The sequence below is a fragment of the Pongo pygmaeus genome, chromosome 16, assembly GCF_028885625.2.
Source record: "Pongo pygmaeus isolate AG05252 chromosome 16, NHGRI_mPonPyg2-v2.0_pri, whole genome shotgun sequence".
In the NCBI taxonomy this organism is placed as follows: domain Eukaryota; kingdom Metazoa; phylum Chordata; class Mammalia; order Primates; family Hominidae; genus Pongo; species Pongo pygmaeus.
The window spans coordinates 86,321,967-86,346,847 of record NC_072389.2 but is presented as its reverse complement, the minus strand read 5'-3'; the positions used below and the strand labels follow the sequence as shown (position 1 = coordinate 86,346,847).

At 41.8% G+C, this 24,881-nt stretch overlaps 1 long non-coding RNA gene across 1 annotated transcript; it reads left to right on the top strand.

Moving 5' to 3' along the window:
* The first annotated feature begins 32 nt into the window (after window positions 1–32).
* On the top strand, window positions 33–24,553 carry LOC134738311 (uncharacterized). The gene is made up of 2 exons (XR_010123990.1): window positions 33–722; window positions 24,276–24,553. It is a non-coding gene; the product is annotated as an uncharacterized LOC134738311 (long non-coding RNA).
* The last annotated feature ends 328 nt before the right edge of the window (window positions 24,554–24,881 follow it).

Below are 24,881 nucleotides of genomic sequence, written 5' to 3'. Positions count from 1 at the left end.
GGCTCGCGCAGGTGCTCGGGCCTGGCCGGGCTGGGAACGCAGGCGCCCCTCCCGCGCTCGCCTAGCCCTGGCTGCCCCCGCACGCCCACGCCCCAGGTGTCCGGGCGCGCATTACCGCGGGGCGCCGTGCCCAGGCCAGGAGGCCAGGGCGGAGCGGGTGGGGGAGAAGCCCATTTAGATTCAGAGGGAAGCCGGTCCTGGGAGACGGCCGCGAGGAACAAAGGCGCCCCAGTGCTGCCCACTTAGCATGCCAGAGCCGCGCTGCTCGGCTCCCAGGCCGGGGACACGGCCCGGTGCTAAGCGGAGGGTGCCCGACTCCGGGAATTCCTAAGGCCACGGGCACCTCCAAGGCCACCGCCGCACACAGCTTCGGAGTGCACAGTGCACACGCCCAGGCACAGGCAGCCGGGTCCGAGAAACTGTGACTGTCTTGGCTTTGAGTAAAGCGCTGGGCTCTACCCTCCTTCCATGATGAGTGCCGTTGATTATTACTTGAGGGCGCTGCAAGGGCCTTATTTACACCACCAAGTTGAGAATTTAAAAAGATTTTTTTTTTAAATAGGTTTATCCGCGTATCCTGGTGAAGTTTGGATGCAGAGAACTTGGAGCGGTTGTTTTCTACCAGACACTAGGATCCCTGTGAGAGGTAATGGCCTCTAGGAAGGACACGTCACCATCGTGGTCCCCTGTGAAGGTTAAATGGAAGAATAAAGACATCCCAGGTGAACGCTGAGAAGGGCAAGTTGGCCCCTAAATGCAGATATGTTTGCAGAAACATCAAACTGTCTTAAATCCTTCCAAAGAGGCATTTTCTGAAGGGTAGAAAATTTGGGATGTATGTTCAAATAAGCATTCTCTTCGGGGAGTATTTGTCACTACTAATCTAATAGTCTTATCAGTTCTACAAATGTTGAATGTCTGCTGTGTGCCAGGCACAAAGCCAGGTGTTGAGCCTACCATGGAAAGAAAGACACAGGAGCTCTGTTTTTCTGGTTTGGGAGGTAGAGTGGGGAAGAGTGAAACAAAGTATCTGCGCTCAAGAAGCACACAGCTCCCTTGGGGGCTTAGGGCAGAAGTCCTGAAATTGGCATCTCCAGCCTGTAGTCACTAATGAATGAATGAGGGCAGAGAGGAGGTGGAGTGATCAAGGAAAATGAAAATTAGGCTTTGAAGACATGAGTAGGACAGGTAGAAAAAGAAGACATTTCAAGTAAAAAATAAAGCAGGTGTGCACCCAGCCACAAGATAGGCCAGGCCCAGACAGAGAAACCAGGATATCAGCTATGGCCCACTCCTATGCCCCATATCAAAGTTGACCGTTCCTGATTCCAACATCAAGCCAAATGAGAATTCAGCCTCTCTTCTACATACCCCGAAAAGCAACACACTCAAATACCAACTTAATTAGTGTATAACATATACTGGACTGAAGATTTCTTAAGGAAAGTAAAAGAGGAGGCTCTCCTCACTCACTCCACATCAAAAAAGGTAAAACCCCATCTCAGATATTTCTGCTACCCAGAGTCCCTTCTGGATCCTTCTCCCCACAGGCGGTTCAATCTCTGGTGGCCCATCTACATAAATAGCACTTGGTATCACTGCCCCCTATCCCACGAGGCTCTTTTATTCTCCAACTTTCCACACCCGTTAGAAGGAAGCAAGTTCCTCTGCTTGGTGTTTATGTATCGGTTTAGCATTTCAGCCAGGACCCAGAGCTCATTTTGTCTCCAAATACAGTTCTAATATCATCCCTAAAAAATAAAATATGAGTGAACATGACTCTTAGGCACACACACATTTAACCATACATATTTGTTGACAAGTTTTACTTTCTTACTCTGCTGTTGTGTTCTGCCCATTTTTCTAAATGTTACTTGGCTGATACCTTTAAAACTGGATCTTGCTCAAGCTTCCTACTTCTTGCACTGGTCCATTGCAATAAAAGACAGGCGACATGTGGACAACTGCTAGACACTTCCCAAGTCTGGAGTTGGCCATGCTGTGGTTTTTGGTAAGTAATAAATACTTTTAGATTTTCACAAAGGAGACATTTCATCTTCTCCCCCAGTCAGTGTATTTCAGAGGTAGAAAGGACCTTCAACATCATCCAATTCTGCCCCCGGAGTTTGCAGATAAGGAAACTGAGGCTCAGGGTAGCCAAGGTCGTGCAGCTTAATAGCCAGACAAGACTTAGAACTGGGCTACGCACAATACTGGGATTTGGTGGCTGGGGTTGGGGAGTGGTTAGGGTGTAGGAGAAGAAATAGAGAAATGGGCAACTCACCTTCTCTCTCGTCTCTCAGTATTAAATAGGTTAAATGCTCAGAAACATTGATTGTGGATGAAAGCCCCCCACTTAAGTAAACAATCTGAAATGGAGTGGTTAGTCATTGTTGAATACTGAGTGGCATTTACACAATACAGTGGTCTTGTGCTAATTATGAGAGTCAGTAGACTGTAACCAGTTAACACAGGCTCAGGAATTCCACTCAACCTTTAAACAACCTAGAACTCTTTGAAATTCCAAAGGAGGCTGTTGAATTTGAAGCTGAGATTTGCATTTTTGAAAAGATTAATGCAGATCCACCAGGCCCATAGCACACGATTCTGAGCACAGCGCTCCTAGAAATGACCAGAGTTGACCAGCTGCTGTGCTAATGTGTACCAGGGTCCACAGCCTTTCTTTCTTTCTTCTTCTTTTTTTTTTTAACTTGGTGGGAGAAAGCAGCCACCTGAGTTCTGCTTCATATCCCTTTAAGTCCTAACACTAGAGACAAAGGATTTCCATTGTATATTATATAATGATCCAAGGCAATTTTATCTTTTTTTTTTTTTTCTTTTTTTTTGAGACGGAGTTTCACTCTTGTTGCCCAGGCTGGAGTGCAGTGGTGCAATCCTGGCTCACCACAACCTCTGCCTCCCAGGTTCAAGCAATTCTCCTGCCTCAGCCTCCCGAGTAGCTGGGATTACAGACATGCACCACCATATCCAGCTAATTTTGTATTTTTAGTAGAGACGGGGTTTCTCCATGTTGGTCAGACTGGTCTCAAACTCTTGACCTCAGGTGATCCGTCTGCCTTGGCCTCCCAAAGTGCTGGGATTACAGGTGTGAGCCACTGCACCCGGTTTTTTGTTTGTTTGTTTTTGTTTTTTGTTTTGTTTTGTTTTTTTAGATGGAGTCTCGCTTTGTCACCAGGCTGGAGTGCAATGGAGCAATCTCAGCTCACTGCAACCTCCAACTCCCTGGTTCAACCAATTCTCCTGCCTCAGCCTCCCAAGTAGCTGGGATTACAGGTGACCCCCCCCACCAACCATGCCCAGCTAATTTTTGTATTTTTAGTAGAGATGGGGTTTCACCATGTTGGCCAGGATGGTCTCAATCTCCTGACCTCGTGATCCGCCCACCTTGGCCTCCCAAAATGCTGGGATTACAGGCGTGAGCCACCACGCCTGGCTAATTTTATCTTCTTTTAACTTCATTTTAAGATACGAAGAGACCAGGAATGAACGCACGGGCTTCTGCAGAAGGAGAGGCATGGTAGGGCTGCCATGGATATAACCACAGGCTTTCTCTCCATTTATATGTCTCCTCTCGACCCTTCCTTCCTCCTCCATTCATTCTAACTTCTCCCTCTCTTTGCTGGAGATAAAGGCTCATGGGTCTCTGTTATCCCCACTGCTACCTCCTTATCTTTATTTCTACACAGGTGACAACTGCCCACAGATTGTCTGTCCAGGCACTACCCCCAGCCCCCACCCCTGCCTTCTTCTCTATCAGGCCTCTCCTTTACACCAAGAATCATGGACTTATAACAGATCAAATGTGGATGAGATCTTAGTTTTATACAAAAAGGCATAAGCACCAGCCTTTGAAGCAGAAAGCATGGTGTATGTAGGTTTTTGATCTGTCACTTCATGAAACTTCTCTAAGTCTCACTTTCCTCACCTGGAAAATGGGGATGATGTTACCTACTGTGCTGAATTTTGGTGAAGGTGACATTGAGTGAAGTAATGCGTGTGCTGTATACACTTTAGAGACTTTAAAATGTATTGTGATAGTATTGCAGAGGGAAGAAGAAAAGTATGGCATGTCCCTATCCCACAGAGATAGGAAGGGGAAGCTTGTCGTGCTTTACCTTCATGGAGAGTGGGGAGAAGGAAGGAAGGAGGGTGGGAGGGGAAACAGGCAGTCAGACCCAGGTGCTGTAATTTCCGTGGAAGGTATATCAAGCCAGCTGATGGAATAACCAAAAGCAAAGGGGTTTCTGGCCACACCCATATGGGAGTCTTGGGGAAGATAACACACAGGGTTGTTCTGCAGGGATTGAGGGATGTAGCTGCAAAGCTGGGCTTGATATGGCACTCCTGGCTCCTCGTGGCTCTGTGAAGTATGCTAGGTGTCCCACAGGTGAGGAGACATGAAGGTATTGAGGGTCTAAATTAACGGATATCTGGGTGAGGACTAAAAGACTATAGTGGGCACGATTGAATGAACAAGGCCCCAAACCAAGGCCACAGATACCAGCTCTCAGTGTGAGGCCTCCTAAAGATACATTAATGTTCACCAGCCAAATGACCATCCCAGCCCCTCAGAATGGAGGTGGGCAAGGCTCTAAGGCTCCCTTCTCTCCCACCACTCCCTCCATGACCACCTAGACACCACCTTAAAGGGGAGCTAGGAGTGAAAGGGAAAGGACCTAAGAATGACTGTGCATTCACCTGGGTGATGCTGAGCTTTGTAAGAGATGGTATAAAACAAAGAAATACCATGAGCTCTCAAGGTTAAAGTTCATTTGGTTCAAATGAGTATGGTATGAGTAAATTTCTCACCCTGCTACAGGGATAAAAAGAGACAATAAAGTGAAAAATAGATGGAAACATATCCATGGTGAGAATGTACCATCCATGAACTCTTAGGAATCAAGACCAAGTAACGTAGTGCTAAAATGTACACAACAAAAACTACTGGGAATTTAAGGAGAAGCTGACAAAAATCACCTTACCAGAGAGACTTTAACAAAGATTTCCTAGTTATTGGTAGATGAGATCAACAACAACGAAGGACAAATGTAAAATTTGTTGATTTGTGGTTGATTTACTCTTGGCCTGTTGGATAATTCTGCCCCACTTACCATCTCCCTACTCCTCCCTGAGCATGGACCGAAAGCATCCGGCCTCAGGAGGAAGGCATGGGGCAATGACTGAGTGGGTTTGGAGACAATGATGGGACCACGATGTTACAGGCATAATCTTGCTTCCTGGCTGTGTCTTGTCTCTTGGGAGTTGTTCTCTTGCAAACAGAACCCTGTGTCCTGAGGCCTGAGCTTCTTTGTGTGTTGAAGAACAGCACATGCTTGTGCTGGTGCTTTTGTTGTGTTCTCTGGCTGTCTCAGGGGCTAGTGGCAACTGGGCTGGCCTTTTCTACTGCACAGAGCCGTGACAACATTGCAGTTTAGACTCTAAGCTGCTCTCAGAGCATGGACTTGGAAGCCAGACAGTCCCATGTTCAAATCTCAGCAACTCTGCTTACCTGCTCAGTGTGAGTTAGATGCCCTGTGCCTCCATTTCCTCATCCATGATCTAGCGATATTAATAGTACTGATCTTACAGGGTTCTTGTGAGAATTCAATGAGTTAATATTTGTAGAAAGCTTAGAACATTATCTGGTATGTGGTTGGTATAGGATATTTGTTGATATTATTATCAAAGAGGTGAGGTAAGTTCAGCCTCCCATCCCCGAAATGAGATGGGACAAATTTAATTAAAACAAAAAAGCAACTGACAATTTGGAAAATAGTATAATGATGCTGTCTGTATCAAAAGCTAGCTGCAGACAAAAATTCATAGCTGCAAATACTTGATTATTAAATAGAAATGAATGGAAATAAGTGAAATTAGCATTTAGCTCAGAAATCTCAGGGTCAATGAGTATTTTGTACCTGAAAACACCCCAACTCAAATTAGCTTATGTAGCCATATTATTGGTAAGGTGCTAAGGGAGCCCAGGTAACCCAAAGGAAGGGTTAACAACCAAAACTCAGAAGGGCAGGGATACAGTTAGACTGCAGAAAAACTGGGGCCAAGCATCTGGACTTCACAAGGACTCCCTCTGCGTATTTTCCCCTCTCCTTCCCTTCATGTGTCGTTCTTTACTGCTGCACACACCTTCCTCCACATGGTGAAGATACATCGCTCCTGACAGGTAGGATGGAGACTATCTTTGGCTCCCATGATCAGAAAGGGGCAGCCTCTCTGGAAGGAATGGCATCTTAGGGAAAGGTTGGGTGAAGCCCTGATTCGAGTCACATGCCTGCTCCTAGGCCAGCCTCGCCCTGGGGACCATGCTGTCCCAGATGGGGAGAGGAGACAAGAATGTGTGGGAAAGAAGCCTCCCCTGATGGGACACGGAGGCTGGAGCTACAGAGAAGCAGAGCTCAAGATGATGAGGCTATGGACAGGCTGGGAGGACATTTCCACAGATGTCTGCCACAAAGTGGGAAAAAAAAATTACAGCAAGGGAAAAATGAACAAAGATAAATGCAGAGACAAATTTAGCAAGCACAAAAAGAAACATTCATAAATCAGTCCAAGGGCAGAACTCTGGAATGAACCCCTGTGTCTCTGATTCTACCTTCCTGTCCATTTTTACCTCCATAGTTGCTCCCCATTCCCCTCCAATTATGCTCCAGTAAGATCCAGCCACACAGTCATTTCCTACATGCACCATGCTATTGCCTTTGCCCAAAATGCCCCTCTCCCCAGTGAACCTCTCATTCATCAGGAACCACGCGTGGATGGCCTTCTCTCTTCTGAGTGGTGTGCTCATGGCTTCTTCCGGGATGCACTTCCAAATTCCTCCTTTCCCCTTGTTGTAGCACATATCTCACTGCACAAGGATTGGTTTTTAAAATAACATCTTATTTAATTCATTAGGTGTGAGCTACTACCTTCATTCCTTCATTTTTTTTTTCTTTCTCTGGTACCCAGCTCATAGCCTGAGCCTTATGAAGTATTCTAATACTCATGGAGTGAGTGATTGAGTATCTTATCAGACATCAGTGATCACATAAGCAGCATGTTTCCATCCCTTTGTCTCTTCCATGGCAGCATACATAGAGCTAAATGTTGTGTCCCCCTGCAAAAGCTAGTACGTTCTCAGTGTTAGGGAACTCCAGCATCTCTCAATCGTTAACGCTTCTTCTCTGGATTTTTATTTTTAATTTCCTGCTTTGATTCTGACTCATATTAAAAGCTACATCAATTACTCTTGGAGAACAACAGGGAAATAGGAAAAAGAAGATATTCTACTCATCAGTTAGTGCCCTATTCCGTATAAGTCTTCATGTTTTCCCAGTCTATGGGAAAGATTTCAGTAACTCCATTTACCAGTTGTAGTTATAACAAATTCTCATCTATGCCCAGCACCTTCTGACTTTCAAATCATTTTAACACCATTATTTCACTGGTCTGGGCATTTTTTACTTGGTCTTATTAGTGAAGAAGTGCCACATATATGAAATTATTCAGATTTTAATAGCTAACCACCTTCCTGTTGTATTAATTCATTTTGGAAGCCACCTGCCCAATTGAAAACAATCTTTTTGAGCATAATATGATTATCTGGACGTCTTAGCAAGTAATGCTGAATATGTGCATCTGATCTTTTCTTATGTTATATACAGAGAAGTAATCTTTGCTTAAAAATGCCAAGTGAATTAATAGGGTTGGTTAATGATTAATCTCTCTTTCCAAGTGATACTCAGCATTCTGTTGGCATCCACACTGGTTACTCTGATACAACGGGGCTCGACCAAGTTCATTATCCAACCGACTGGTCTGGGACTGCGCGATCATTAGCATGCAAATTACCACAAACAAAGGACAGGTGACAATGACTTTCCTTCCTGTAGGTCACACTCTTAGAGGGAAATGAAGCATGTTTTTGTTTAAGAAAATTTATTTTGAGAACATTCAGTCTAACTCGTTGAGGAATTAGATTTCGGTCCTTTGAATGTATGACTATTTCAAACACAGAGTCATAGAATTTTAGCGGTGACCTTAAAAACCATCTAGTACACAATTTAGAGGTAAACCTAAGAAACTTTCTCATTTTCCCTGTGTATTATACTATTAGGAAATTAAGGGTTGCGGTGGAAGAGAGAGGTGCTGCTTTTGCATCTTGAGCAAAAGTGGAGGAGTTGTGGATTGGAGGGAAGTTGTGGGTTTGGCAGAAGGAGAAGCAGTCACAACTACTCCATTCTTGTGTCTTAAAGTATAACACAAATACCCACCACCCCTGCTAGGGAGAACTCCAGTTTTCACAATGTTTTCCACCCCCAGGCCTCTCTGGGCAGGTTGCGGGGGGTGGTCCTCAAGGAAGCTGAATCTTGCACAAACCTGCTTTGGTTGCCTCTTGTCACACTGTCATCCACTTCCCTGCCACCTCTACTCCAGACTTCCCTCCTGATCAGCACCCATCTCTTCCAGTGACCCTGCTTGATTTCTGTTCTCCTGGCACTGCTGCCAACACCATGGCTGCCATCCAGAGTTAGCCTCAGGGCAGGCCTCTGCTCTCCTCCCTTACAAAGGGCCATTCCTGCTCCTCCTCCTCACCTGCATGTGGGGTCAGAACCCAGAAGTAGTTCTAGCTACGGCTGCAGTAACTGCCGACTGCTCCAGAAACTCACCATTTCCCTGTGTTGCTAATTCATCTACCACTTGCACTGGAAACCAACTTGCTATTAACTGAAAACCAAGCCAAACCAAACCAAGCCAAAGAGGTGTGTTGGGACCATCTGGCTGGCCTGCCTCTGGGTGCACCCCTCACCACCCACATACTCCAGCCCTCACTATGCCTTAAATCCAGAGTTCCAATTCCTTCTAGCCTCCTGAACGAGGGAGAAGTTCCTTCCTTAGCCAATCCAGAGCCCACCTCAATTCCTGGTTTAAGGTTGCCTATTCTCCTAGATGATTCAAAATGAGACACTCATTTCTTCCTGATCTGCCAAGATGGGGGTTTCTCCTCCTGCCCGCGTGGTCTCAACAGGACAATGATGAGAGATGGATAATGGTACATTTCTCTAGGTCTGGGTTTCTCAATTTTATACATTATTAAAAGTCAAACCCCTGGCTACAAAGGAAAATCACTGATAAGAATGGGGGATGATGGCAAAGACAGGGCTGGGGTCGTCTCATTCCTACACTACTGTTGTTAAACTCCAACACACTACAACATTGAGGAAAAGAAAATACTTAGAGGAAAACACAAATCCTCGCCTGGTCTCCATTTCATCAGTTGAGTCTCTAAAATTGTAACTTAAACAGAATATTTGTGTATCAAGTCATATTCATGTTACATGATACTTGAATAGGAAAATCCCTGACATTCCCAATATTCATTGCGAAAAGTGTTCTGCTTTTGTTCCTGGTACCTAAGTTGTTTACATAATGCATAAGAATTTGGCCAAATGGAGAGCCAACTGCAGGGCCTTAGCACCCTTGCTGACTGTGACACGTCTCAGAGGCTGTTCATATAATGTGTCTTTGAAACTCCCATTTTTTCTTTTTTTCTGGACCAAAGTATATTCCTAACTAGGTGTTTCCCCAGTCATCCTACTCACAGGGCCCAAAAAGAGGAGGAATTTGTTTGCTGAGTAGGCATGATGGTTTCTGAAGCTGTTTCTGAAATTCTGACCATAGCAACAGGAAATTGAAGGCAAAATACTAGAAATAAGCACAAATTAGATACAACTGTTTAGGGCAGATGTTGACTTAAAAGAATATCTTTTTTGGGTCAAATGCAAAAAAAAGAAAAAAAAAGAGCTGGAAAATCTAACAAGACCTGCTAAAGATGAATGTGTACTGGGGGAGAGGGGGAAGAATAAAGACTTGTTACAAGTAACATTTTGGAGAAAAACAAAATAACAAGCAATGATACACAAGAACTTCTTTGTCAATAGCAAGGAATGGTCTATGAGGAACCTCCTCAAGAAACAAGATGTGTCCAGGACTCAAGTGGTTCCCTAATCATGCCGCCAGTTCTTCTCCTTGAGGGGGGCACATTAGGCTATTATGTATGACTCAGTGATACTGGCCACAAGGCCATCTTTCTAATCCCCCATCACTCCACTTCTGGCCTATACTTCACATGTGTACATACACACACCCACCCTGCCCCAGCAACCTTCAGAGGATAATCTGGCTTCCTAAGGAGACTTTCCCGTAAAAGGTAATGAGTGGATCAGCCCACAGGTTCACTCTAGTGTACTTGCCATTTCTGCTCCCTATTAAAAATAAACTGATATTTGATGAGTTCAGTCTGTCCCTCAGGACCTGATGAGCTCTGCTTGAGCTAAAAAGAAAAACCAAGGTTCCAGACCAAGGGGAGTAGTCATGTCCCAGGGTGATGCTGAGCAGCCCCTGACCTTTCTAGAGAGCATCTTTGTCTCACTGATTTCCAATTTTAATCTGTAAATAACTATATCATATTTATTTTTATGTGAGTATTTAGGTTAACATGTATATGTATGTGCATATATATATGTATATATAAACTATGTATCTACAAAGTGTCTAAAATATTGCAAAATTGTTTTATATAGATTTCATTTAACCCTTTAAAGTAACTCTTTAATGTAGTTAATATTATTTTCATTCTATAGATCTGGTGACTGATACAGATTTAAAGAGGAATTTGCCTAAGGTCACACAGCTGATAAGTGACATAGCTAAATATGTGAACACAGACAAATCTGACTTCAAAATTCTTGCTCAGTCAATCTTAAAGTATTAATTTATGCAAACTAGAGCTCTCTCCACTGATAATGTTATCCCATTTTAACACAGAAACTTGAAATGTAACTTCTCTTGCTAACTTAGTGAAGTAAATTGGAATGAGATTGAGGAAGTTCTCTGTAAATAGGGGAAACAAACAAAAAATAGAGTAAGCAGGTATTCAATATTCACATATAGAGCAAGATATACATTCAAACTTTTGAGAAAGACTTAAGTAAATGAAATAAACAGAAAGAGAGGCTTAGAGAGACTCGATAACTTGCCTAAGATCATACAGCTAGTCGCAAACATGGTCAAGATTCAAAATCAGGTCTCTGCATAGACTAACAATGCAGGAGCCAGCAGGCTGACCACTCTGAGAACTCATCATTGTGCTTTCATTGTTAGGTGATTTCATCTTATGATGCTACAGGATGCAAGAACAAGGGTTTGGGGTAGGTGAGGTGAGTAGGCTTTTTACAGTTAACAATACTAGCTCTGACACTATTTTTTGTAGAATAAGATAAACATGCTAGGAATTGATAAATAACAAAAATAATAATTCACAACAATAGGCAGGCAGCTAAGCTACCAAGGCCCAGCCAAGTGGTGGGATCCTAAAACGTCCCTAGAAAGTAGCAGGTCTTTGCACTCTGTCAATGCAGAGATTGTTTACATGAAATAATGTTGAGTTTAAAAGAAAGCAGAAAGAAAGAAGCAAACACTAAGACTGTAATTCTATGAGTGTGCACGTGAATAGCAAAAGTGTTCAGAAGGGAATTTAGAAAGCCAGCATTGGTTCAGAATGAGTTTAATACTCTTCATGTACTTTTTATTTTCTTTGAAGTGGTTTGTTTTCACAATTATTCATACGTTTTATTTTGAAATAATTTCAGGCTTTCAATAGAGTTGCAAAAATAGTAGAAAGAACTATCATAAGCCTTTCACCCCAACTGTTAACATTTTGCCACATTTGCTTTATCATTTCTTCTCTCTCTGTCTCTATATATATATGTGTATATATATGTGTGGGTGTATATATATGTGTATATATATGTATATACATGTGTATATATATGTGTGTATATATATGTGTATATATATGTGTGTATATATATGTGTATATATGTGTATATATGTGTATATATGTGTGTATATATATGTGTATATATATGTGTGTATATATGTGTGTATATGTGTATATATGTGTATATATGTGTATATATAATGTGTATATATATGTGTATATATGTGTATATATGTGTATATATATATGTGTATATGTATGTGTATATATGTGTATATATGTGTATATATGTGTATATATATGTGTATATATATGTACCAATATTATTGTTTCTGAACCATTTGAGACTAACTGGAGACATTAGAGTCCTTTTTGCTAAATATTTCTGTGTATTTCCTGAAAAAAAGGGCTCTCTCTTATATAACCATATTATAATTATCAAATCAAGAAATTATCATTGATACAATTATCTAAGCTATAAACCTTATTCATTTGTTTCCCAATTATACCAAAATTGTCCTGTATGGAAAAAAAGAATCCTAGTTCAGGGTCCAACCCAGGATCACATGTTATATTTCATTGTCTTGACTTTATGTCTCTTTAATCTAGAAATGTTTCTGCTTTTAAAAGATATTATTTTAGAGCAGTTTTAGGTTCACAGCAAAATTTAGTGAAAAGTACAGCGTTCCCACATACCCCCTATCCCTCCTCACACACAACTTCCTGACTATCAACATGTCCCATCAGACTAGTACATTTGTTATAGTCAATAAACCTACATTGACACATCATTTTCATCCAAAGTCCATAATTTACATCAGTGTTTACACTTGTGATGTACATTCCATGGGGTTGGATAAATGTATAATGATGTGTATCCACTTTTATAGTATCATAAAGAATAGTTTCACTACCCTAAAAATTCTCTGTGCTCCATCTATTCATCCCTCCTTCCCTACCAATCCCAGGAAACCACTAATTTTTTACTATCCCAGTAGTTTTGCCTTTTGTGGGATGTCATATAGTTTAGAACCATACAGTATGTAGACTTTTCAGATTAGCTTTTTCTTTATTTCTTAAAAAAAAAAAAACCGGGATACACGTGCAGAACGTACAGGTTTGTTACATAGGTATACACGTGCCATGGTGGTTTGCTGCACCTATTGACCCGTCCCCTAAGTTCCCTCCCCTCATCCCCCAACCCCCAACAGGCCCTCGTGTGTGTTGTCCCCCTCTCTGCGTCCATAAGTTCTCAATATTCAGCTCCCACTTATGAGTGAGAACATGCAGTGTTTGGTTTTCTGTTCCTGTGTTAGTTTGCTGAGGATGATGGCTTCCAGCTTCATCCATGTCCCTGCAAAGGACATGGTCTCATTCTTTTTTATGGCTGCATAGTATTCCATGGTGCATATGTACCACATTTTCTTTATTCAGTCTATCATTGATGGACATTTAGGTTGGTTCCATGTCTTTGCTGTTGTAAATAGTGCTGCAATAAACATATGTGTGCATGTGATTTTCTGTTCCTGTGTTAGTTTGCTGAAGATGATGGCTTTCAGCTTCATCCATGTTCCTGCAAAGGACACGATCTCATTCCTTTTTATGGCTGCATAGTATTCCATGGTGCATATGTACCACATTTTCTTTATCCAGTCTATCACTGATGAGCATTTAGGTTGGTTCCATGTCTTTGCTACTGTAAATCGTGCTGCAATAAACATACATGTGCATGTGTCTTTATAGTAGAGTGATTTGTATTCCTTTGGGTATATACCCATTAATGGGATTGCTGGGTCAAATAGTATTTCTGGTTCTAGATCCTTGAGGAATCGCCATACTGTCTTCCACAATGGTTGAACTAATTTACATTCGTACCAACAGTGTAAAAGCGATCCTATTTCTCCACAGCCTCACCAGCATCTATTGTTTCCTGACTTTTTAATAATCGCCATTCTGACTGGCATGAGATCTATCTCATTGTGGTTTTGATTTGCATTTCTTTGATGATCAGTGATGTTGAGCTTTTTTCCATGTGTTTTTGGCCGCATAAATATCTTCTTTTGAGAAGTGTCTGTTCATATCCTTTGCCCACTTTATTTATTTATTTGTTAGTTTATTTATTTTATTTTATTTTATTTTTTTTGAGATGGAGTCTCACTCTGTCACCCAGGCTGGAGTGCAGTGGTGCAATCTCGGCTCACTGCAACCTCTGCCTCCTGGGTTCAAGCGATTCTTCTGTCTCAGCAGCCTCCCAAGTGGCTGAGATTACAGGTGCCTGCCACCATGCCCGGCTAATTTTTTAGTTTTTTGTTTGGTTGGTTGTTTTGTTTTGTTTTGATACGGAGTCTTGCTCTGTCACCAGGCTGGAGTGCAGTGGCGCAATCTTGGCTTACTGCAACCTCTGCCTCCCAGGTTCAAGCAATTCCCCTGACTCAGCCTCCCCAGTAGCTGGGACTACTGGCATACGCCACCACCCCTGGCTAATTTTTTTGTATTTTAGTAGAGATGAGGCTTCACAGTGTTGGCCAGGCTGGTCTCAAATTCCTGACCTCAGGTGATCCGCCCGCCTCGGCCTCCCAAAGTGTTGGGATTACAGGTGTGAGCCACCGTGCCCGGCCTCCTTTGCCCACTTTTTGATGGGGTTGTTGGTTTTTTTTAATTGCAAATATGTTTAAGCTCCTTGTAAATTCTGGATATTAGACCTTTGTCAGATGGGTAGATTGAAAAATTTTTCTCCCATTCTATAGATTGCCTGTTGAAGCTGATGATAGTTTCTTTGCTGTGTAGAAGCTCTTTAGTTCATTAGATCCCATTTGTCAATTTTGGCTTTTGTTGCAATTGCTTTGGTGTTTTTGTCGTGAAGCCTTCACCCATGCCTATGTCCTGAATGGTATTGCCTAAGTTTTCTTCTAGAGTTTTTATGGTTTTGGGTCTTACATTTAAGTCTTTAATCCAACTTGAGTTAATTTTTGTATAAGGCGTAAGGAAGGGGTCTGGTATCAGTTTTCTGCATGTGGCTAGCCAGTTTTCCCAGCACTATTTACTGAATAGGAGATCCTTTCCCATTGTTTGAGACCAAACAGGCACACATTCCTACAATATCTGTATAACTAAAGCCTGGGTGTAATTTATTACCCTAATTATTCAGTAATTTACATATACAGAGCCATCCCAACAAGTTAGAGTTGCATTGCTGACAGCTATCACTTATTGAATGCTTACTAAGTGTTAGGCAGTATTCCAGGATATTTCTTACAACAACCCTAGGAGGATTGCTGCTATGGACTTACAGTATTTCATGGATTCTAGGGTTCTCTCTGAAATCGGGAGGTGGCTTACAGTCAGTAGTGTTTCACAGTCATTGTCATATTGGTGTAATTGCTATGCTCTGCATGCACAACGTAGACTAAAAACCTTTGGATGACCCTTCTAATAAGATCAAGAAAGTTCAGCATCGAGACTTGCAGAATGTCCGGGAGGCAGCATTGGGACAAATATGAGAAATGCTTCAACATCTAGTCCAGAGGATGAAAGTGTGAAGAAAAACATGTACATTGACTCTGAGTTGTAAGTGATTCAGAAGAAAGACTCTGACTATGATCCACTTTTAGGAAAAGCTTAACTAATATATGTGTGAGCATTACATGATAAAAATCGACATCTAAATAAATCTAAAAGAGCTCTTTCAATAACATGAAATTTAAAATTTAAGTATTAACAAAATATCGTGTCATAGTTTAATTTGCAAAGGGAAACAATTGACTCTTTTTGTCTCTTTTAAGAATATGCATTATCACAGACAAGACCTGGGCCCCAGGCCTTTTTCTAGAGTTGAAAATCAGAAGGAATATCAACCTGCAAAATAATGAAAATGTCTGCATAAATTGAGTCAGAAAAAAATAGAACAAGATATAAATTTGAGTTAAAGGTGGCTTTGGGTGAAATATACAAGCAGCATATTCTTGATTTTTGCTCCTGCAGTGTCCCCCAAAACACTCTGGCTCACATATGAGCACACTCACCATTGTTTCAGCTCTAATGGTGAAAGTAAGGCACACTACACAGCTCGAATGCTCTTTTCTATTTGCTTCTTGCACCTCGTAAATATGTTCAAGCATTCAAATTAAATTGTATCTAAGGCAGCTCAACCCAAAAGATAATATTTTCTGCTCTCACAGGGCATTTGCCCTATTTATTCCAGACCACGTTCAAGGAAAACATACTTCTCTTAGCATTTTCTTATTTTGCTGGAAGCAGACGTATGGTAAAGGACACCAAACTTAATTAGCGCATTAACATAATCACATCAAGTGTAGACATAGAACTTGACAATAGGAAATTGAGTAAATCAACGCAAATGTTTTCAGCCCCATGCTTTATAAGTAGGGGAAATAAAAGGATAGCTTAAATGCTGCTGGATGCATTTACTATGGTTGCTTCTAATTTATGAGGTTGGAATTGTTGACACCAAAGAGTGTTTAAATTTATCTTCATATTTAAATGAGACAAAAGTTTAAGCACACATATTTTTCTATTTAGAGACTTCTTTTTGACCTTCTCTGCTAAATATAGATGCTCTTTTGCTTTCAAAAGCACTTATCAAAGCTGTAATGCTATGGTGAGAAGTTTTGCAAATGAAAACAGGCAGTCATTGCAATTTCAAGAGCTCAGAACCCAAAAAACGTAAAGTAGGCAAACAACAACAACGACAAAACCTGATGGAGGTTTTTTGAGGCTTGGCCTGTCTTTTATTTTATATTAGACTTTTTCCCAGAATTTGCATGAATTCATCACCCTCAGCTTCTTCCCCCAATCAGTGAAGGTGGTCTGGAATTATAAGTTATTTTCTTAGGGGAGGCAGAAAATTAGATGTATCGGGTGCTAGTTTTATGACAATCTAGTTGACAAATCAAAGATAGAATACGTGGAGGATAGACACTATAGTAATTGCAGAAACAGGTCTTAGTGTCTGTCACACAAAGCTGCACCTGTGACTTACTTGCTATGTGCCCCTAAGCGATTTGCTTCACCTAAACCTCAGTTTCCTCATATGTAAAATATAAATAAGGACACCTATTTCATTGCACTATTAGGGAAATCATTTCAAGTAATATAGATAGCACAGTGCCTGATGCATGGTTAACTGCTCAATAGATGTTAAGTAGCCAGAATAAGAATGAGATGCCATTATGGGGTTAGGATGTGAGTGGTTAATTGAAGATGCACCTGGGAAATGGAGACCAAGTAGCTCCACACAGCCACCATCTTGGAAGGACCACAGCTTTCCTTATGTACTTCCCACAGGGAAACTTCAGGACAAACTCACTCCAGGTTTTGTTCTGAACTGCTTGCCTCAGTTAATTCCTGGCACCTAATTCTATCTTTCTTTTGGTCTCAGCGGTTACTGTCTGATTATTCCTTAGACTTCTCTTCACTCTTTGGGTCTGGGTTTCCCCCCGCCCCCCCCGCCATCCCTACTGATAGAGGAGGTAGAAAGAAATTATTTAGGCAGATAGTAAGGGCAACAGAGTCCTCGGCAGATTTTCCCTTTTAATAAAAACAGCCCCCAAATCACTTCTTTTCTAACAAAGAGCAGCCTGAAAAAATGAGCTGCAGACATAGATAAGCAAGCTGGAAGCTTGCACATGTGAATGTGCCGGCAGCTGTGCCAATAGGAAAGGGCTACCTGAAGGCCAGGCATGTTCAACATGGAGGCTCCATCTTCCCTTTTCTTTGTCACCACGTGTACAGAAAAGAACCAGGCAACATGGCACCAGCCAGGCAGGGAACCCATCTGCATAGTAAAAAATTATGGTGGGGCGGCCAGCTTTTACACGCACTATGCAAATAGCACACCTGGTGCAACCAATCTTTCATGCCTTGTGTAAATCGGACACTGCCCCCTCAAGCTCATCTATAAAACCTTCTGCATTTCATTGCGGACGCGGCAACCATTTTCTCTGGGACCCCTCTCTGTAGCAAGAGAGCTCTTCTCTTTCATTCGCCTATTAAACTTCCACTCTGAACCTCACCCTCTGTGCGTCTGCGTCTTAGTTTTCCTTGGCCGTGAAACAACGAATCCCAGGTATTTACCCCAGACAATGATGCTGCTTCACTATGCTGGTTAAAACTTTCTTTCAATGCTCAATTGATTTTTGTTTTTTCTACAAACATCCCTCTCTTTCCAACCTGAAGCCGAACCTTCTCCCTCTGACCTACCATTTCCATAGCTATGTGTGCAACTTAGGTTATTTACCTTACGAACAGTCCCAACCCAGTACTTTAACAATGGGGGATGACTCACTTTCCCTGAGAACTTCCCTCACCACTGGGTGGGCTGCAGCTGCCTCTTGGTTCCACAAGGTCCGGACACAGAGCCCTTAGCTGATTGGATTTAGGGAAGACATACTTAGATGCTGTGGGGCAACTGTTTTCTGTGCTTCATCTGGAAAGGCAGAGTAGGACAGGTGGAAGAAAGACAAGAATGAAACAGACACAGAGAAACAGAGGTGAGGTATGAGGACTGCTCAGATAGCTGAGGGCTTTCTGACTGTGGCTACCTCCCTTGAGAGGTCCTGTCACTTAAGCCTCAAGGCTTCACAAAGCATTCTTGAGTCCATTCCGAATTTTAGTCCTTAAGCCCCCTGAATTGTTGCCCTTTACTTACAACCGAAGAGTTTTTTGAGACAAATACATACGCAACAGAAGTTTTGACTTCATTATGAAATAAATGACTTTTATAATGAAATCAGATTTGAGTTGTCAGATAGGTGGCCTCCTCTATCTTTGTATCATTACAAGAACTGTTCTTTCTTCCCGCATGGCACAAGCTCATAACTTGTTGGAGTTTTTTCTGCGCTGTGGGATTCAATGCATGCCTGCAGACCCTCAGCCCACTGAGAATCCTTGGAGGCAGGAGTCCTGTTGACTCCCCTCTGCAACCGCAAGGTCTAGCAAGCATTTAAATGCCTGTGGCACGTGGAAGTTCATTTTTTTTTTTCCCAGTAAATGCCAAGTGAGCAAGTCTCCACACTCAGGTTTGCAATGATGTGCCTGATTTTGCCCAAATTGGTGTCCTTGGAGAGCCTACTATAGAAGAAAGTGCTGTTCTAGAAACAGCCCTGGAAATTAGAAAGGAAGGGCCTAGTTTCCCATTATTCTGTGTTCTTGGACTTGGATAATTCTCAAGTACTGTCATCCAGGCAAATATTTTGCTAGTGTTCACCAAAGAAAATTAGCAACAGCTTGGCAATATTTAATGAACAATTACTGATAATTAAAAAGTCTTCATTATCACTGATGCAGAATAAGAGACCATCATGTAAAAATGAGAAAAATGCCCTATTGGCATTTTTTTTAATGGGGCATAACACAACCTTTCTACCTTTTTCTAGGCCAAATGTTAGCTGAATTTTTAAGTTTGCCAGCATAGTTTAAGATAGTTTCCAAAACAAAAAAAGGTTGACTCTAAACAACATATATCCATTGTGATTGATGCATCACACATATTATTCATTGGAGGAAATGTTACACTTGTTAGGTAACTTCATGGGGGGAAATCTTGAAAACAAGAGTAACCACTTATTGAGCATCCACTCTTCTCCTGGAACTTTATGTTATTTATGAACATTATTGCTAACACTCCTGATTACCTGGAAAAGTATATTTTATTATTGTCCTCTTGCATTTATGGAAATCAAAGTCTGCCCAGGGTTACACAGCTGGTAAAAGGTTTGGGCTGGGATTCATGTGCCTCCTATTTCCAAAGTCTTGTCCTTGACACATTTTAGCCCAATGAGCAAGTAAGGATATTATTTTGCATAAACTCTTTGGGTTGCTATTTTCCTGAAGGATCTCAGTGGCACAGCCAGAGCTTTTTATTATAAATAGACTGGTAATGTAAACGCTTCACCAAGGCTGGGGTGAGGTGGTGTCAGGCGTCCCTTGCACATCACTCTGCTAAAGTAGGCAATAGCAAGCCTCATGCTTCACATGACGGGGTCAGCCAACTCTACCCAGTGCCTTTCCTGTGGGTTGCAACAGTAATATTAATAGATATCAGATAAGACCATCTTGAGTCCATCTGGCACGTGTTCCCATTACACTGCCTCAGAACAGAAATTTTAACAAAACAAAAATCTCTCATAAATCTGCATAAGTATACAATTCTACTGTTGAAGCGTCCCACTGTGTTGTTAATAGTTACTTCAGAAATCATGCCAACCGCAGAAAAATACAGGTAGAAGGTATTCCCTGTCTTTACATATAAGTCAAGTCCAAGGAAAGAATGCCAGGCCACAGGCTCATGGAATTGGGTCCCAGGAGAGGAATTTATCACTCTGATTTAATTTTGAAAACAAATTCTCATTTCTTCTTTGTATTTTTCAAAAAGAGAACTCCTTTTTTTTTTTTTTTTTTTGACGGAGTCTCACTCTGTCTCCAGGCTGAACTGCAGTGGCTCAATCTCGGCTCACTGCAACCTCCACCTCCCAGGTTCAAGCGATTCTCCTGCCTCAGCCCCCAAGTAGCTGGGATTACAGGCGAGCACCACCACGCCCAGCTAATTTTTGTATTTTTAGTAGAGACGGAGCTTCACCATCTTGGCCAGCATGGTCTTGATCTCTTGACCTCGTGATCTGCCCGCCTTGGCCTCTCAAAGTGCTGGGATTACAGGCGTGAACCATTGTGCCCAGTGAGAACTCCTGCTTTAATGAGACATGGCAGGACTGTTCCTCTAGGAAGTATTTAGACAAAAAGGAAAGGTTCAGCATGGTCTTGTGTGATATCTATTTTTATAATTGCTACAAACCATGGGGAAAACACTGGGCAAAACTGGAACTGTTCAATCTTTTAGGCCTCAGTTATACAGAGAACACGGAGCTGGAATTAGCTTTGGAAAACCTGAATTCAAGCCTGGCTCTGATATTTAAAGACTGTGTGTCGTTAGAAAAGTCACTTCACCTCCCTGAGCTTTTGTTTTCTTCACTATATAATGGAGTAAGTCATAGCTGACTGGATTATTTATAAAAAGTAAATGATATAATTTAAATGAAAGCCTTCCTAGCTAGGGTCAGGTAGCTAGGGCATTGTAATTATATTTTGCCCAACTGTTTCTCCTCTAGAAATATGAGCTATTTATGGGTAGGGAACGTGACTTATTCACTCCTGTTTTTGCAAAGCACAGAATCCTTAAATAGTTGTGCTCCCTCAGGATAATTGTTCAATGAATGAATGAATCAATAAATAGATGGGTGGGTAGATGTTGCAAACTTCACCGCGGTGTTGAATAATACGTAGGAATCACTAAGGTCCAGAACAAGTCTTTTTTTTAATTTTTAATTTTTATAAGTACATGTTAAGTGTATATATTTATGCGGTACATGAAATATTTTGATACAGGCATACAATGTGTAATAATCACATCAGGGTAAATGGAGTATCCTCACCTCAAGCATTTATTCTTCCTTTGTGTTACAAATAATCCAATTATACTCCTTTAGTTATTTTTAAATGTACAATAAATCACTGTTGTCACCCTGTGTGCTAGCAAATACTAGGTCTTACTCATTCTTTCTAACTATTTTGGACCCATTAACCATTCCGACTTTCTTCCAACCCCCTGCTCCACCCTTCCCAGCCTCTGGTAACCGTTGTTCTACTCTCTATCTCCATGAGTTCAATTTATTTATCTATTTATTTATTTATTTATTTATTTATTTATTTATTGAGACAGAGTCTCACTCTGTCACCCAGACTGGAGTGCAGTGGCACGATCTCAGCTCACTGCAAGCTCCGCCTCCTGGGTTCAAGCAATTCTCCTGCCTCAGCCTCTCGAGTACCTGGGATTACAGGCACCCACCACTACGTCCAGCTAATTTTTTTGTATTTTTAGTAGAGATAGAGTTTCATCATGTTGGCCAGGTTGGTTTTGAACTCCTGACTTCAAGTGATCCACCCGCCTTGGCCTCCCAAAATGCTAGGATTACAGGTATGAGCCACCACATCAGGCCCAATTGTTTTATTTTTAGCTGCCACAAATAAGTGAGAATATGTGAAATTTGTCTTTCTGTGACTGGCTTATTTCACTTAACATAAAGGTCTCAAGTTCCGTCCATGTTGTTGCAAATGACAGAATACCATTCTTTTTTATGGCTGAGTAGTATTCCATTGTGTATATGTATCACATTTTCTTTATCCATTAATGTATTGATGGACACTTAGATTGCTTACAAATCTTGGCTATTGTGAGTAGTGCTGCAATAAACATAAGAGTGCAGATATCTCTTCAATATACTGATTTCCTTTCCTTTGGGCTTACACCCAGCAGTGGGATTGCTAGATCATATATATGGTATCTATATCTTCAATTTTTGGAGGAAGCTTCAAACTGTTCTCCATAATGGTTGTATTAATTTACATTTCCACCAATAGTGTATGACAGTTCCCTTTTCTCCACATCCTCACCAGCATTTGCTGTTGCCTGTCTTTTGAATAAAAGCCATCTTAACTGGGGTGAGACAATATCTCATTATAGTTTTCATTTGCATTTCTCTGATGATCAATGGTGTTTCCATATACATACTTACCATTTGTGTGTCTTCTTTTGAAAAATGCCTTTTTAGATCTTTTGCTCATTTAAAAATTGGATTATTACATTTTTTCCTGTAAAGTTTTTTGAACTCCCTATACATTTTTTTATTGATACCCAGGTGGGTAGTTTGCAAATATTTTCTTTCATTCTGTGGGTTGTCTCTTCACTTTATTGATTGTTTTCTTTGCTGTGCAGAAGCTTTTTAACTTGGTGTGATCCCATTTGTCCATTTTTGTTTTGGTTGCCTGTGCTTGTGGGGTATTACTCAAGAAATCTTTGCCCAGTCCAATGTCCTGGAGAGTTTTCACAATGTTTTCTTATAGTAGTTTCACAGTTTGAGATCTTAGATTTAAGTCTGTAAGCCATTTTGATTTGATTTTTGTATACAGTGAGAGGTAGGGGTTTGGTTTAGTTCCTCTGCACATGGATATCCAGTTTTCCCAGCACCATTTATTGAAGAGACTGTCCTTTCCCCAGTGTATGTTCTTGGCACTGTTGTTGGAAATGAGTTCACAGTAAATGTGTGAATTTGTTCCTGGATTCTCTATTCTATTCCATTGGGTCTGTGTGCCTGTTTTTATCCAGCACAGGTCTTAATCAGCTCCTCCCCAACCTGGGATCACAAAGCCTGCCAATCCTTTGCATAATTCAAGACTTCATCCTGAACCATTTGCTGGGCCATCTTGCACCCACCTCCCACCATCTTTCCAATCCTCTTTACTGTGACACAGCAATACATTTTTAAATTTTTGTCTTAATTCACAAATTGGACCCAACTATCATTTCCACAACTTCGCCCGATGATTCTCAAAATCAGGCAAGCATCAGTATTGCTTGTGGCGCTTGTTAAAACACAGATTTCTGGGCCTTACTCCAAGAGTTTCTGATTCAGCAGGCCTGGAGAGGAGCCTGAGAATCTGCATTTCTAACAAGTTCCCAGGTGATGTTGCTGCTGGTGGTCTGGAGACCCCACTTTGAGAATTCTAGTCTAGGCTGTGATCACTACTCTTTTAAAGGGAGTCCCCACCCAGGGGCTGTAGGTGGCATATGGCAGTTTCCTCTATGATGGTCTTGGGCACAGCCCCTTTAGAGCACAAGGAGGAGAGAAGGGGTGGGGCTAGGCTGTCCAGTTCACCTCTCAAGTTGGATCTCTTAGATCATTGGGATTTTAAGCCACTGGAGCCTAGGAGTTTGGCAGCTAGTGGTGTACTGGTAAATTTTAACAACTGGCCATTGAGAACTTCAAGAGGTGGGTAGGCACCCGAATTTGTAGCATTTATCAATTTCTCTAGTATGAATACAATGTAGCCAATTTCCAGCAACCAACCTGATGTCAGGTGGCTCACAAAAATCCTGAAAATGTAACAATGGGCTCTCATGAGCCAGTACTAATATGAATAGATTCTAGCACACCACTGCTTGGCCACCAGCCTGCTAGATTTCTTATATTCTTCCTACTAGCCCTGTTCTCCTGGGTAGCTCCTTCTCCCTTTTATTCTTTGTCCCTCTGTTACAGATTTCTTGAAATTGCCCGGCTCAGAAACTTCGCCATTCTGTTCTGCGCCATCACATCTGCCCACTGTCCCACTGCCCTACAGAGAGTCCTTCCTTCAGGTTTTATTGCTTGGTCTGGCCTGGGCCGGACCTTCTTGGCCTCAGCTTGCTGGCTGCTTCTTTGTACAGTCGTTCCTCTGCTCTGATTCCTCCACAGTCTTGATGGCTTCCCTGCTTTTCCTCCCCTACTCAGCCCCCCTTCATGGGCACACAACCTTCCAACATGTGAAAGAAGTTGGCATGGTAAAAAATGAGTAAAATCAGAATGAACTCTTTCCATATTTTATTCAGGAATGGCATTTCACAGGTTCTCTCTCTTACTGATTCCAGATCCAAAGGGAGATATCGATCCATGGAAGATGGTTGCTGTCGGAAAATGCTGAGAAGTTTGCACAAGGAATGGAAGCAGAGTTAACCAATGTATCAGGAAGCTTACACTTTCTCCTTTTAAACGGCTGTGCTGGTCTATTAAGACATGCCTAATACCCAAACCTGAGGGGCAAAAGGGGAGAGAATGAAGTTTATGTGTCTGTGTCGTAGAGAAAAGCTGCCAAAATGTGATTAAGCTTTTTGAGTTAGAACTTAATAAAATGCCTTTGCTACTGGTTTCCATGGTTGTCCAGTGAAAAGAGTGAATACATTTATAGGAAACACAAAAGGTGGTTTCAGAGCTAGGGCAGGATGGAAGACGTATTTCTTCTACTATTCGCTCCTGTGAGTTTAGTACCACAGACCTGCTCAGGCGTCTGGGAGATGCCGGTGGGAGATGCCAGGGCTGAGCAGGTTTGAATTTCTTCCTAAACGGGGAACAAAGACCTTGAGGAAGGAATATAGATCTTCAGGAAGACCCAGCTCCTCACTAATGAGCTTACCAAAACATCCCACCTATCTGGCCCCTGGCTGCCTCTCTGGCCTCATCTCCCTCCTCTCTCACCA